Source organism: Perognathus longimembris, chromosome 16 (assembly GCF_023159225.1).
Source record: "Perognathus longimembris pacificus isolate PPM17 chromosome 16, ASM2315922v1, whole genome shotgun sequence".
NCBI lineage: Eukaryota > Metazoa > Chordata > Mammalia > Rodentia > Heteromyidae > Perognathus > Perognathus longimembris.
Genome location: NC_063176.1, coordinates 11,193,171 through 11,210,000, shown reverse-complemented (window position 1 = coordinate 11,210,000; position 16,830 = coordinate 11,193,171). Strand labels below are relative to the sequence as shown.

Here is a 16,830-nt window from a genome sequence, read left to right as displayed (position 1 = left end):
CCAAATCAATTGAAGAATTTTTTTTTCTGATTATGATTTTTTAATGTTTTTCTCCTTTCCATTACTTTTATTTCCCCACTTTTCGCCCTTTATTAACTTTTCTTTTTTTCTTTCTTCTTTTTGTACTTCATTGCTGTTGTCACCTCTGGATACATAGACAAGAGCCTTCACTAGGCCTCCTTCTTCATTTTGTGCGTACATAATTCAGACTTTGATTACTCAAATCTCTATTTCTCAATCTTAGTATCATTAATTTTAGCATTATTTCTTAATACTTACACAATTTTTTAAGGTTTTTATTTATTTTATTTTTAACCCTCAAAAATCAATAAGTATTCTGTATGCCAACAATGACAACAGAGATGCTGAAATCAAGAAAGCAACACCCTTTGTAATAGCCTTAAAAGAACAAAATACCTAGTAAAACAGTTAACCAAAGAAGTAAAAGATCTCTATAATTAAAACTTTAAAAACCTGAAAAAGGAATTTGAAGCAAAACTAAGGAAGTTGAAAAACCTATCAAGCTGGATGGTGAGGATTAACAATGAGAAAAGGGAGATACTGCCAAAGACTATACAATACCTTCCAATATCACAATATCATTTTTTTCATGAAATAGAAGAAGCAATCCAAAAATTCATATGGAATAATAAAAGATATTGAATAGCAAAACCAATCCTTAACAGGAAGAACAGTGCCAAACTTCAAACTCTATTATAAAGCTATAGTAATAAAAACAGCTTGGTATGGGCACAAGAACTGGCCTTAGGACCAATGGAATAGAACTGAAGACCCAGAAATAAACCCACATACCCATGGCCACCTAATCTTTGATAAGAGAGCTGAAAAAATAGGATGGAAGAAAGACAGCCTCTTCAACAAATGGTACTGGCAAAACTGGTTAAACACCTGTAAAAACCTAATTAGATCCTTATATAACACCCTGCATAAGAGTCAAATCCAAATGGATCGAAGACCTCGAGGTAAAAGCAGATACCCTGAAAACATTGCATGAAAGAATAGGAGAAACACTGGGGCTCCTTGGCACAGGTAAAAAATTTCTTAGTAAAGACCCAGAAACACAACAAATCAAAGGAATGTTGGACAAACAGGATTGCATTCAACCGCAGAGCTTCTGCATGGCAAATGACATAACTTTCAAGATAAATAGAAAGCCCACAGATTGGGAGAAGATCTTCACTAGCCACACAACATACAAGGGCCTCATATCTAAAAAGATACTTAGAACCCAAAAAATGACATTCCTCCAAAGTAAATCCTCAAAGAAACAACTGCCCCATTAATACATGGGCTAAAGACTTAAAGGAGTGAGTTCTCTGAAGAAGAAAAGTGAATGGCCAATAGAGGCATGAAGAAATGCTCAACACCTCTGGCTGTAAGAGAAATGTAAATCCAAACAACAATGAGCTCCCACCTCACCCCACTTAGAATGGCCATTATCAAGAAATCTAATAACAACAGATGCTGGTGGGGTTGTGACCAAAAGGGAACACTACAACACTATGGATACAAAAGGTTTTTCATTGTTATTTTTTTAAATTTACTATGTGAAATTAGTTCTTTTTGTTTTGTTTTTCTTTCCTATGGTTTATCTCCTGTTGTCACTGTATTTGATTTTGGTACCCTGGGTATACATATATCGGAATTAGGGAACAGAATGGGAATATCAAAATGGTGAGGCAAAGGTTAAAAGGCAAACCGATTCAACAGCAATACTCACAAGACATGTTGGAAATTCATGGGGAGGAGGGGTGTCTTTGAGCAAATGCCTGTCTATAAAGGCTAGACACTAACAGAGAGGTTTTAATATTACAAAAATAGTAAGAATTACAAATAGATATTTTATCCTATAGCACAGCAGTAAGTGTTAGAGACATCTTTAAATTTTCCACTTTGAGAGTGGGTTACTATTGGCTTCAAATAACTAACCTGAGATCTATAAGCTATTCAAATCTTTTATAGGTTAAATAAAATTAAATAAAGCTTAAAAAATAAATACCATATATCAAGTGACAGAATCTTCATCATTTTTTCATTTACTAATATTACATTTTATAGTCTAATAAACAAAATTATTCATGTTTTTATCTTGAATATCTTTTGGGGGTTCAGGCTTGGTAACATTTCATGAGGCTTTGAGACTCTCAATTTGGATGTTTACATAGGCAGTAATATAAACGTTAGAATATATCTAACTTAATTAAGTTGAGATGAACCATCCTTTGCAAAATAGCCTGTAAAAGTTCTGATTTTGCAGAATAGTCTAGGATATTTGGAAAATCTAATAAAAACCTCATAGAAATTTATGACTACAGGTATGTTGTTCTTAACTTGTACTTTGCTTTCAACATTTGTTAAAGTCTCTACATTTTATGAAGACTGGAATAATGTAATCAGAGGGTTTTGTAATATTGACAAGAGTCAAGATGAAAATCATGAATATAAAAAGTCTTCTTTGGGACAAAGTTAAAGAGAAATTGATGGCTTTAATAATGTCAGAGACAAAAGGCATTGGACAGGCTTGGTAGTACTTAAATTATTTATTAAACTCAATTTATAATTTTTAAATTTAATTTTATTGTCAAGATGATGTACAGAGGGGTTAGAGTTGCAAACATAAAGTAGTGAGTACATTTCTTGTCCTACTTGTTACCCCTCCTTCATTTTCTCAGACCTTCCCTCCCCCCAGCCCCCCCCCCCCCCCCCCCCAGTTAATTTCTACTATATTGTCTTGTGAGTATCACTGCTGCACTGGTTTGTGGCTTCCTTACTGGGAACAGAGCAGAACAACACTCACAAGTCTGAATTTCAAGAAGTCATGTTTGTTTTAGCTTTGTCATGTCAAATGCACAGAGAATTGTAGATGTTTAGTAGAAAGAATGCAAATGTGCTTAATTTGACTTATTTTGTAGAAATGGAAACTGACTAAGCCCATGAACGGGTCCAATACAAGAAAAGAAAATAATAATTGCTGAGAAATAAAATTTAGAAGTAGAGGGATATGGTACTATGATACACACTTTGCACAGTAATTGTTCATGATAAAAAATTAAATCCTATTCAAATACGATAGATTAATAGATTTTGTTAAATATGACTTAAAAATGTCTGGACAGGTCAAATATATCTTATAAATTCGTTCTCAACATATTTCCACCTCACTGGTATGTGTACATATGCCCTATAGCTAGCATTTTTATTGTGACTGGGATATAATAAATATTGTATTAGCACTTTAAAAGGAAGAAGATAAACCAAGTGCTGGTGGTTCATGCCTGTGATCCTAATGACTCAAGAGATTGAGAAGTGAGGTTCTCAGTTCAAAGCTAGGAAGGGCAGGAAAATCTGAGTCTCATCTCTAAAACTCTATTCAAGCCAGAAATGGAGCTATGGCTCAAGTGATAGAGTGCTAGCTTTGAACAAGAAACCCCAGGGATGCACTCAGGCCCAGTGCTCAAGCCCCAAATGCAGCACCAAAAACAAAAGAAGAAAAAAGGTAAAAGAAAAAAAAAAGAAAAAGAAAGAAAGGAAGAAAGAAAGAGCGAGCAAGAGAGAAAGGCAAGCAGGTAGGTAGGCAGGCAAGGAGGAAGGGAGGCAGGCAGGGAGGGAAGGAGGGAGGGAGGGAGGGAGGGAAGGAGGGAGGGAGGGAGGGAGGAAGGGAGGGAGGGTGGGAGGGTAGTAGCAACATTGTTCATCTTAATACTCAAATGTTGAGGCAGTAGAGTTTCAAATTCAAATTTATTCTACATAGTAACAACCTATCTCAAAATGAATACTAGGAAGTGGAAACAAGTTTGGGGAGGAGTCAAAGAAGGAGCACAAGAATAGATGGAGGAAGGGTGAGCAAATATAATCATTGTATTCAATGTACACTAAGTAAATAATAAGCATGTAACTTCTGGGTAGGAACAGGAAAGAGAAATGGGGAATAACAAAAGGAGGGGTGAAAGTGAAATTGACCAAGAAGTATTGTACCTAAAATTGAATTAGGGAATTGTAACAGTTTTGTGCAACTACTAAATAATAATAGTATAATTAAAAACAACAAAATCATAAAAGAAAATATATTTCAAACTATTTGTCATCCATCTATAGTTCTGAAACATGTTTCTCAAAACTTCTTGACAGCTAAACTTATCTGACTATTAGTGAAGAAATTGAAGAACTTTATCATATGAAACTACAAAGTTTAGACTGCTTTGTGCCAGACAGAATAACTAAAGGGATCAATTTTGGAACAGCATTGATGAATAACTGCTTATGAAGAAATCTTTTAGCAATTGTCATTTTTATAGTTAAACTAACAGTAATTTTGTTTACTCAAAAAGAAACTGCAGTTTTCAGATTTATCAATAGATGGCACTACCATTTACCATATTTTCTTACTAATATATAATTTAAAATATTTTCCAAAATCTATCAATTGATTAAAAAGTAAAATCCATGTAATTAAATAATAAAATAAAATAGCCAATATAATTTCTTTCTCAAAAAATAACTATTTTCAGTAAATAAATTATTCTTTCCCTGATATGCTTATGTATTACTTCAAATACTGACTTTCAAACTGACAGCTGTGAGCACTCCCAAGCACAACGTAATAGTCAGAGTAAATTAGACTTTGCCAGAAAACCACACAGACAGTCTGCCAGGTACAAGAACAAAGGAAAAGTTTATTGACCACAAAGGGACTGGCAAGACCTCTTCCCACAACAGGGAAGTGAGAAGGGTCATACTGTCATTTGTGACTAAATGATACACATGTTGAATTTTATTTATGTAAATTCTTGGACTTGGAGATATTGGATTTCAGATTTTTTTTAAATTTGAGGTAACTTGCAGTAATTAATGACATATCTTGGGAATAGGACACAGGTCTAAAAGAAAGCTCACTTATATTTTATAGCCTTGAATGCATCACCTGAAAGTAAATTTACACAATATGTTTTATTTCTCCTGCATTTTGACTGTGACAAATCACATGATATGAAGTGTGGAATTTTCTTTGGGGCATCATGTCAACCCCAAATTTTGATATTTTGGACCATTCTGGATGTCAAGGTTTTTTGCAGTAGGATGTTCACCGTTATTGCTTATTGTTGATTATTTTAACAAATAATTCTAGTAATATCTGCACTTTGTTGTGGTGCACACTCTCAAACCACTATGACAGAAGATAGAATAGAAAGAATCAGTGATCAAAAACACTATTTGTAGGACCTCATTTTTTTTCCCAACTTTCATTTGTAATGATTCGTATATAGGAACTACACTGTTGTTTGTTTGTAGAAAATCTAAACAACCTAAGAATGTGTTCTTGGGACATTTGAGGCAGCTTTCTTGTACATTACACACGATTCTTAATTTTTTGTCATGTTAGATTCCAAAAATCCTTCATGATAGGACATATATATATATATAATATTTAAGTTACTGAAATGTTTCATTGATGATCTCATCACTTATAATATTCATCTGAGTGTTCAGTTCATTCTCACAGGAGCACAAAAATTATGATATCTAAGATGGTTTGTTTCGACTGTTCCACAACCTATGTTATTATTTATTTTACCATACGAAAACATACTTCCATTTCAATTAACCAAAAAATTATTGCTTACTCTTTGCAAAATACAAAATTAACCTCTAAGAAAAACTAAGAATTTATGAGATAAGGAAGTTCATTTTACTTCTGATATCTAATTCAAAATCTATATACACATGAAAATCCTAAAGGAAAGCCTTCTAATTAAGTACTCAGTAAAGAAAGCATGGAGTAGCAGAGGATAGCTGAGACGGAGGAGCTCAGAGTTGCCTGCACTGTTCATTGGCATCTTCAATTTAGATGAAAGAGAAGTTGGTCCTTAGATTTAGGCCAATTTCCTGCATTGACTCGCATGCATTGGATTTAAGAATTAACATGCTATGAAAGTAAGCTGCAATGAAGAATTCTTGGATATTCTGAAGTCTCATGTAAAAAGTAAGAAGTAAAAATTGATGGAAGTGAATTTTAACAATTAATTATATGTTAATGGGAATAACAAAATGTCAAAAGATATTAATCTAGAGAACTAAAAACAACATCTCTACACATTATGAAACTATCTGTTCTCCTAAGGCCCTCAATGGCAACCTTGCTCTACAAATGGGGTGCTGTTTAAAACTTCCTATTTGGTCAAGTTTAAAGATAACACAGAAAAGAATGCAAAAGAAAGAACATTAAATTCATATTGAATGAAAATCTAAGCTGTTATAGCCAATATTCATACAACACAAGGAAAGTTGTCAGAAAAACTAATTTCTTTATTGAAATAAACTTTATTTTTAAACCATATGGTAGAACAAGCATACATTCACATTGCAGTATGTGCTTACAGTCTAATTAGGTTCTGTGGAGAGTGGCCCCATGTTAAATCTTTAAGATCAAATAAGCCCCATTATCACATTAACCTTCTTTCAACTCTCTTGTACAAGTATCATTACATTAATTAGTTATCATACTGTTTGTTAAGGGCTTGCTCCCTCTTGGGTGCATTGTAACATTTCTCAGTACGACACCCACAGAAGTAAGCCGCAAGTAACCGGGAATGCTCTGTGGATTGAAATACATGGCCCAGTACATCCTGCCTTGATAACTTACATAATTTCCTTTAGATATAACCAGATTATAATGTTATAGGGAATATAAATACTTAACTATAAAAATATTTAAACAAGACTCAAAGCTAAAATACCTAAGCAAGACTCAGTGTCAGGGTTGACTTGATAGGAGAATGCATTCCATCTACTGTTGTTAAAATGGGAACTGGTTATGTATCTGTTCTGTGTTCCTCTAAGCAGCTTTGTATATAATGAAGATGCTATTTATCTTTTACATAAGCTCACAGCATCCTTCTCTTAATTGTTTCTGAGGTCAGATTAGAGAAGGGAGGTCTAGAGAAGAAAGCCTTGAGAAGCTGGTGAAGAGAAATGTGTGACTGATATTGGCAGCTTTTGAACTGATTCTAAGGAGTTATTTAAAATGATTTATCTCTTGGAGGAAGGGGAAGCATTTAAAGAAACAGGCATATAAAAGCATTTGTTGGTAGTATAAGGCATCTGAAACAGTGGGCTTTAATCCAAGAATTGTCAAGATCCACTATAGGTTTTTTAAAAAGAGGGTATAAAGTTGGAAATACAAAAACATACAAAAAATGAATAGGAAAATAATACCCTAAGTAACAAGTGGATAAGAAATGTACTCACTGCCATACATAGGCAACTGTACCCCCTCTGTACTTTGACAATAAAGAAGGGGAAAGAGATCAATGTAAAGGTTAAAAAAATCAAGAATATAATACCCTGCTATTTGAAAGATCTCTACCCAGCATTTAAAAAATTGTGAACAAAATTGTGGAAAAGGGACAAAGAAGAGAAAATAAAATTCTTATGATATTTCTGAGGATTCCTCAAAGACTATAAGTGCATATTTGCATAAAGTTCTCCCAGGCACCTAAAGTCATGATTTCAGAAGTTCCCTGGAATTCAGACTGAGGGTAGATATTCAAGATGAAGTACATAAAGAGAAATCTAGGGAGGAAAAAAGCAGATTATGTCTGGGCATAGGTTAGATGCTGTTCTAGTAGAAGAAGAGCCCCTGGGTGAGATTAGCTAAATCACTGAGAAGGTAGAATTATTTGTTTGAACTGTGGATGCTTTTGGCAGACAAATATAATATTTTCATAGTTCTCACTGTGACAGCTCTCAAAGGACAATATAGAAATACATGAGTAGAAAAATGTTTGGATGACAGAGAGAGAGAGAGAGATTTCTAGTAAATTACCCATTCAAAAGCCAAGGGATAGGTTAGAAGCAACAAAGGGGTTAACCTGTTAGAAACTGACTTCCCTCTCTTGGAGGAAAAGGGTGGAAGAACCTAGAACAAAAGAGCATTATATACATGGAAAATGTAACACCAAATGAAAATCAGTTCAGCACAAGGCACAACTTTTATAGGCTGAGGGAATACACAGGACAGACATCTCAGTGAAGTCTTGCTTTATGCTCATCCCCTGAGGCTCTCCTCTTCACAATCAGTATTTGCTCAGTTCCCTATAGGCCTGATTTCACAAAAACAAGCAATTCTCTCACAGTACTAGACCCAAAATTGCCTGCTTCCCAGAGACAATAGTAGAAGCTTAAATGTTTCCTGGGAAAAGTGACACTTGGCCTTCATCTTCAACACAATGCAAGGGAATTGTGCTTTTGTGGTAATATTAGGTTAGATAGAGAGGATACATGTTTCTTTTTTTTTTTTTCTAAATACTGCCAACAGTCCTTCCCACAGGCCTGGCAAAGTGCTGCTGGCTCTTATAAAACCTGCTGGACCATCAAAATCATCTACCCACATCGCTCATTCTGTTGTAAATAGACCTACTGTTCATTCCCCAAGGCCCAGGCTATGGAAAAGTGACCAAGACTAACAGAAATCTCTCTTTCCTGATTCATTTAGGGTTATTAGAACATATAATCTTCTACATCAATTATATAGCAATCTATACTTACTGTAAAATCTTTTAACATTTATAACTTCCTTACTTCATCTCATGGATTCATAGACTAAGAACAAACTGGAGTTTCTTTGTGGCCTCTAGATAGAACAAGCTGAATCACTGAATGACTACAAAAACTAGAGTTTACAACCAAACCACAATATAAATGAAAAAGAATCAAATAATGGTAAAATATGAGTTAGACTTCTGGAATAGGGAAAACAAATATACAATTATTCAATATGATATATGTACAAATACTTAGTAATAATGTTGCACTGTGGTTTTAGTATTATGGTTACAAGTTAGCATCCCCTAAATAGAACTTAATCACTTGTTGATGGGTAAGGAAATGGTTTGTAAACTTGATCTTGGTGCACAATTCAGTGTTAGTTTCCTCAAACTGCTGAAAAAAAATCACAATAAATTTAATGGCTTGCAGCTTACATTTTCTTACATTCTAGAGGCCAATCGCCCTTCACTGAGCTAAAGTTAAAGCGCTGGCTGTTTGGCTTGCTATGAAGATTCTATAGGGAATATTTGTCCTTGCAGTTTTAGTTTCTACAGCAGGTTTTCCTTTATTAGCTTAGAATTTATTCATGAAGTCACTTGTCTCTTGCTTCTGTCATCACATCTGATGAGAATTGTGTTCCTTTGTTCTTAAATAATGTTTAGAGCTAATTAATCACCTGTTCTCAGATACTTTACTTAACCATATATTCAAGTTCCTTTTGCCTTACAAGATAACATTCACATATGCTGGAGAATTAGAATGTGCATATCTTTTGGAACAGTATATTATATTTGATCTCCTTAAATCTCATCTACTAAATTCAAAGCATGAGATTCCTTTTGCAAACTGAAGATAGCACCTCCATTGTACTCCCACACCATTTCCAAATGAGCTCAGAGTTTCAACTTAACTCCACTGAAAAATAATTTGGTAGTTTCCTTACAATTCATTGGCCCAAACTGTTATGATACAGTTTAATAAAGGTCTAAGAAAGGCTGGTTAAAATTAAGGTTCTAGCACTAAAGAAAACTGTAGGCAAATATGTGGCAATTAACAAATGGCCTTTTCTTCATGTACAGTGATAAAATTAACTGATGTAGATAGAGTAAGGACTAATTAAGTACAAGTTCATTAATTTGCTACAATTGAGAAATTGGCTGGTTGCCCATGGCTCACCCTATAATCCTAACTACTCAGGATGCTGGGATCTGAGGATCACAGTTTGAAGCCAGCCTAGGCAGGAAACACTGGGAGACTCTTTAATAAACTACTTAGAAAAAGCTAGAAGTAATGCTGTGGCTCTAGGGATAGAAAGAAAATAGTACTCCCCCCCCCCGGCCCCGTGGGCTATGCACACCTGGTACCTCCCACCTCTGGCCCAATGGTGTTAGGATGCCCTTAAATAGGGACAAGTGCCATTTCTCCCTCTCCTGTGGAGGAGGTGTCAGCCTCCTCCTTGTTAGCCTTGGCTGGCAATAAAACTGTAAGTGACTGTATCTGTGTGGGCTTCTGGGATGGGTGCTTTCAAGGGAGGAGGTCCAGTTTTTGTATTTTACTTGTACTTTAAACTTTGGGGTTTTCTTTGGACTTTAACTTAAAAGGGCAGAATGCTTTAATTTGGATATTAATTATTTTAGAATAATTTATTTATAAATGTAATCTTATAATTTTCATTACCCTGTGGTAATTTAATAATTAAACACTTACATATTAAATTTTGGACATTGCTATGTTCTTGTGTGAACTGAATCTCTATGAAGAAGCCACACCACATGACTGAGGCAGAATACAACATTGATTGTGGAGAAATGGACATTGCCGAACCAGAGGCAAGATTATCAATTACTATATGTAGTGTTTAAATATTCACTTAATATCAGCCACTATGGTTGATTCAAAATTCTCTTAATGGTAAGGTAACACTCTTCCAAAGGGTAGATAAACCTGTATGACCTCTCACTTCTACCAAACAGAGAGCTAGATTGCTAGACATAAAATCTGACGTCACCGAGGGCTGTATCCCACTCTCTGACACTCTTACCAATGTTTTTGAAGAAATGCATTAATGTGTAACTTTCTCTTATTCTGTTTCCATAAAGTGTATGTAACCTTTTCTGCAATGGAGTACATTATTCATGGTAACTGAATTTATTACAGGGATTGGTCAGTCTTATTTTCATCAGAATACACTACCTAATTTTCTTTGGAACAAGATCTCTGCTTTGGATTGACACTATTGCATAATTAGAGTATCTTGATATTATGATTTAATCTAATTGCAGAATTTCTAAATAGCTCTAATGGACAGTGTAATTTAGCATGTGAAATAATGTATGAGAGGAATTTTCAGGATTTGCTATTATATTAATGCGCCCTCTGTCATATTTCAAAATCTTCTAGAAAGTGACATTCAGTGCTTACCAGTAGCTCTGGAGAGGAGTTATAGGAAAGCTGCAGTAGATAGTAAGGACAGGGATTTCCTAAGTATAAGTGTCTCCAGGGTAATTCAAATCTCAATAGTTGATTGGGAAAAGTACAAGAGAACCAGAAGAGAAGAGTATCAGGTACTAACAGCAACCATGACAGCAAAAGGGGGTGTGTTTATGATAGTTCTGAGCACGCTGTACTATGAGTAGTTAGTACTTAATCCCAGTGCATCCTTTCCAGGAACCCAGTGTGTCTCCACCACAGCCATTTCATGACCTAATCTCTCATTGCCTGAGGACCAGGACTCAGAATGTTAAAACTCTACCGTGTCTATTTGACAACAGCTAAGATTTTAGGAAAGGTGACAGGCAGAAAAACAGGATCACAGTACAGAGACTGTGCTGTACACCACGTAGAGGTGGACCCAAGATATTGACTTGAACAGTGCCTTGAGATGGAGAAATGACAGTCTACATGGCAATACAATATGCCCCTCTAAAGAACAGCCACTCCCTACAACAACATAAGCTGAAGGATTCTACCCCCCAAATAAATAAAAAGCTAGAGAATATTAGCTACAAATGCATTTGCACTTGTTATTTTCCACTAGGTAAATTACCCCAATAGTAGTTCTTATACTTTATTATGAGAATTTTCAGGAAGGTTTATTAAAACAAAAGTTGTTCCAACCACTAGTAGCTCCCGTCTAATCCTGGCTACTGAGAAAGTAAGCTAGGCTGGCAAAATGTAATTTAAAAAAAAACATCTGAGCCAATAGCTGTATATGAGGGCTTTTATCTGTAATCAGAGCTACCCAAGAGGCAGATATCAAAGGCTCTCAGTTCCAGCTCAGTCCTGTATAAAAATTTGTCCCCCTATCTGAACAGAAAAGGCTGCAGGAATGTTGGTATATGCCTTTTAATAATAGTAGGAAGGTTAAATACAATCAGATTCCCAGTCATTTTCAGAAAAAAAGAAAGATGTTATCACAATTTCAACCTGAGCATGATGGGCTACAGTCATTGCCTCATACAGTAGAGAACCTAGCAAATATGCCTAGCAAATATGAAGCTCTGAGTTCAAACTTCAGTACCACCACCAACACACACACGCACACATACACACACACACACACGCACACACACTGCTCTTCTCTAATACAGTTGGTGTGGCAAACTGAGAATTAACACTCGAGTTACAATGGCTCCTTTCTTGGGAACTTCAGAGAGGAATAACCTAGAGTTTCCATCAAAGTGTTTCCAGTTCTTTCCTCACTCACAGAGGCAGGAAAGTTAAGGAGGAAGAAGGTGTCTAATTTCTGTGTCCTAGGTCTCACTGTCAGCGAATGGTTTCATTTTCCTCTGCAGTGGGGCCTTGCACACAGCTTGCAGATGAGGGCTCCTGCCGCCTGTGATGGGTAAGAATGGAGCTCCAATCTATGCTGCAAAACAGAAAAACCTCATTGCTCTCCACACTCAGCCACCACCCCCTCCAAACCATTTGAAATAAAGATGATAAAAGTGATCCATTTCTAAAGGAAATTTCCTTCTTTGAAGGAGAACATTGTGTTTGAAGAATTACATCTCCTTTTTTAAAAAGGAAAAATAGATGTATTGGCATCCTACAAAAGCAACTATTTTCATGAGAATTTCTACAGGAATAGAGAAAGGAATCTACTCCGATTACTCAGGACACTTAAATGTCTTTGAATGAGAGAATTCATATGGGTCTACTGTGAATATGCACAAGCTTTCTGCCCAGAGGAAAGCATCTGCACTGAATGACTTTAAAACTTTTCCAATATTCTGTATCATAAATATCAGATCTAAATACAATCTACTTTGTGTAAGAAGAAGGAATGAATTCCACTGATAGAATGAAATCCTTTGATTTATACATACTGCTTCTTCAAACAAGGATGAAGAGGCACTCTCTTATTTCTGGAATCTAATTTTACATTGCTAGAAAGAAAACACCATAAACGATAGATTCTGCATTAAAAAAAAAACACTCACAAATTCTACCCTCTTGAAATATTTTCTGAGATTGTCATCTAACAAATTGTTTCTTTCATTTCAAGTAGTCAGAGACCAAGTGTCAAGTGAAATCTTTTACATTTCAATGAGGCTTGAACTCAGGGCCTGGGTGCTGTCCCTGAGTCTTTGTGCTCAAGGCTAGTGCTCTACCACTTGAGCCACAGCTCCACTTCTGTCTTTTTTGTGGCTTATTGGAGATGAGAGTCTCACACAAATTCCTGCCCAGGCTGGACTCCATCCACGATCCTCAGATCTCATTGCCTCCTAAGTAGTTAGGATTACATTCATAAGCCACTGGCAGACGTTCTCTTTAACTTTTGTTGGCGGGGGGGGGGGGGGGGGGCGGGGTGTGGTGGTGGTGGTGTAAGAGTATAGCAAATGGAAAGAGTTAAAACAGTTTTAAAGATTTGGAGGCTCCATAGAGATGCTAGGTTGTTTTCATTCTGTCTCATATTAATCTCATTTTTTGAGTTTCTCTTCAATCTCAGGTATTCTTTGCTCACAGACTTGAAACAGCGGAGCAATCTAATTTATTATACTCATTCAAACATAAAGTTATGATGCCAAATGAAAGGCAATACTAAAAGTTGACATAATATAGAAAACTAATAAAGGTTGCCATTTCTAAGTAATTCTACCATCGTTAGTAATATCATTATAGTCATTGATCTATTATTGTTTTGCAAAAATGCCTCATCATACCAGAAACTTTCATGACAACAATGGCCCACACAATACTCACTTCTCTCTTCCTTTTGATTGATTAAATTGTTTTAGGGTTGTGCTTGGCAATGCACAGAGACCACAGGCACATTTTGCAACAATTTTCTGTTTAGGAAGAGTTAACCAAAATAATTGTTGGTGCTTTCACTAAAGATCTGTTTGAAATGCTCCTTCATATGTTCAGGACCCTTTCCTCTCTCTCTCCTCTCTCTCTCTCTCCTCTCTCTCTCTCTCTCTCTCTCTCTCTCTCTCTCTCTCTCTCTCTCTCTCTCTCTCTCTCTCTCTCTCTTCATTTTGCCTTACTGAAAAATGTATGCAGAATTTCCATAGTCATTTCAAAGCAAAGCATGCCAGTGACAAGAGGCCTAGGGGAAATTTGTGACACAGATTTATCCATCCTGGACCACATTATCAGGACTTCTTCTTTGTGTAAGGAAATCAAACCTGGTCTTCCATCATCTCCCAGCATTTTGTGTCTCTGTGGTATGAGCTGTTCTTATCATCTTCTTTTTAGTTACAGATGAGTAGAACAAGTATTTGATCTATGGTAGCTGAACTTGATGGATCAATGTTGTTGTATACCTTATTTCTCTTTAGGCTAGGGCCAGAACTGGACAATTGAATTAAAAAGTACAGTTTGACTGCTTGAACACATAGGCAGTCTTGGTAGGGTATTCACTGACCTAATTAAAAAACTGATACTAGAGTTAGGCACTGGTAGCTGACCCCTGTAACACTAGCTACTCATGAAGCAGAGATTTGAGACCAAGGTTTGCATTCAGTCTTGGTAGAAAGATTGGCAAAAAAATATCTCCAATTAATTAGCCAAAAGCTAGAGTGGAGGTGTGGCTTAGGTGGTAGAGTGCCATCTGCAAATATCAAAGGCATATGAGTGCATGAGGCCCTGAGTTCAATCTCCTGTATTGTCACAGAAGAAGAAAAATAAATGATACCGTGGGTTGAACTCAGGACCTCACATTTGCTTGCTCACTTGACACCAGCTCTTCCACTGATGCTACACATCTAGCCCAGCTTTTTTTTTTTTTTTTTTGGCCAGTCCTGGGCCTCGGACTCAGGGCCTGAGCACTGTCCCTGGCTTCTTTTTGCTCAAGGCTAGCACTCTGCCACCTGAGCCACAGCGCCCCTTCTGGCCGTTTTCTGTATATGTGGTGCTGGGGAATCGAACCCAGGGCCTCATGTATACAAGGCAAGCTCTCTTGCCACTAGGCCATATCCCCAGCCCCGAGCCCAGCTTTTTGTCAGTTAATTGGAAATGAAGTTTCATGGATGTTCTGGTAGAGACAGCTTCTAACAACAATCTTTAGGACTCTCCTCTTGAGTAGCTAGGATTACAGCTTAAAAGTATTTCTTATTCAAATACAAATTGACAGATGCTTGAGAAAACACATTAATTGGAAAGATTGCATGCCTTCATTAAGCACCTCATACTAGTGACATTTGACCAACATGTAAATCTTAGATACTATTTTTTTCTCTTCCCATCGCTAACTTGAACCATTAATTATTTCACATATGGGCCATCACTGTAATGACTTCTTTGTAAGCCTGCTTAACTTACTTCCATCTCTCTCTTATTGGTTCCCCTGTCATACAAAAATGTACCTTAAATCTGCATAAAACTTTTTCTCGATGACAGTTCAGTCAATTGCAAAGAAGGACAGAAAGCACAAGGACCCAAAATTTTGTTCACCAAGCATCCTGGTTCTGCAAAATAATGATTTCTTTAATTTTTTCTCCTCCGACCAAGTCACTAAAAGCAACGCTGCATTCTACTAAGAAGCATCTCCACGATGTAGAAAATTTCCTCTTGTCACTATACCAGACATCCTCATCTCAGAACTATTTGTCTGGGGCTGGGGATATGGCCTAATGGCAAGAGAGCTTGCCTCCCATACATGAAGACCTCGGTTCAATTCCCCAGCACCATGTACACGGAAAACAGCCAGAAGTGGCGCTGTGGCTCAAGTGGCAGAGTGCTAGCCTTGAGCGGGAAGAAGCCAGGGACAGTGCTCAGGCCCTGAGTCCAAGGCCCAGGACTGGCCAAAAAAAAAAAAAAAAAGAGTCTCAGAACTATTTGTCTCTGTTTAATTAAGATGGGGATTCACCTTTAGGAAAACTTTTGTGTTTATTTATCACATCACATCATTTTAATATTTTATTATTATATTTAATTAGTTGTACAAAAAGATTTTAATTCAGCATGTCAATTTATGAGTATAATGCTTCTAAATCACTGTTACTCTTTCAAAATTCTTACCCATCTCTTCCAACCCCACTCATCCCCCCAAGTAATCATTTATTGAATTTTGCTTACAGCTTTCCATTATAATGACAATGGAAATCCATATATCTGCCTAGGTCCACAGAGCTCCGCGGGATGTGATTCCTCACTATATCTGTGAACTCAGAACCAGCTCATGCTTGCCAGTCACACTGATCCTCTTACTGCTCTTCCAGGTAGGCTTCTGCGTATTTTTTAAAGATGAGTAGAGAAACAAGCTTAATTATGGAAATGCATCAGTATTGATTAATAAATTATACATCAATTAGAGTAAATACCTGAAATTTGACCAAACGAAGCTCTGATTGCAGAAATGACATTGGTAACTCTGTCAGCATCCTTAGTCTCTAATGAGACCATTGTATCTGATATCACCATTATTAGAATGAAATTTGCTATATGTGAATGAGAATTTCCAGAAACAATATTCAAATCAGTGGGCATGATCTGACTAAATTTTTCAAGTGTAAGAATTTTGAGTTTCTAAAATTTGTCTTTGCTTATTTTTTTATATGTCAAACCAAAAGAGGTAACTTAAATTTTCTGTTCTTCAGTTTTCTGAAGAAAATTGAGACACGCTGTAATATTTTACAATAAAAATTATTAGTAACTTTAATGTTAATACAACTGGGTGCTTTTAAAATTTAAAAACTGTTACATTAATATTAAATCCAAAAGTGAAAAAATGAGAGGCGCGCCAAAATAAACACAATAAAAATAACCCCCCTAAGACTCCCCTGACCTGTCAGTTGTGATGTTTTCTGTTTATCAAATGAA

The 16,830-nt window shown here is 36.2% G+C and overlaps 1 protein-coding gene across 1 annotated transcript in view; it reads right to left on the bottom strand.

Moving 5' to 3' along the window:
* Fstl5 (follistatin like 5) overlaps nucleotides 1-16,830 on the bottom strand; it is a 279,651-nt gene that overhangs the window by 103,591 nt on the left and 159,230 nt on the right. The window lies entirely within an intron of this gene.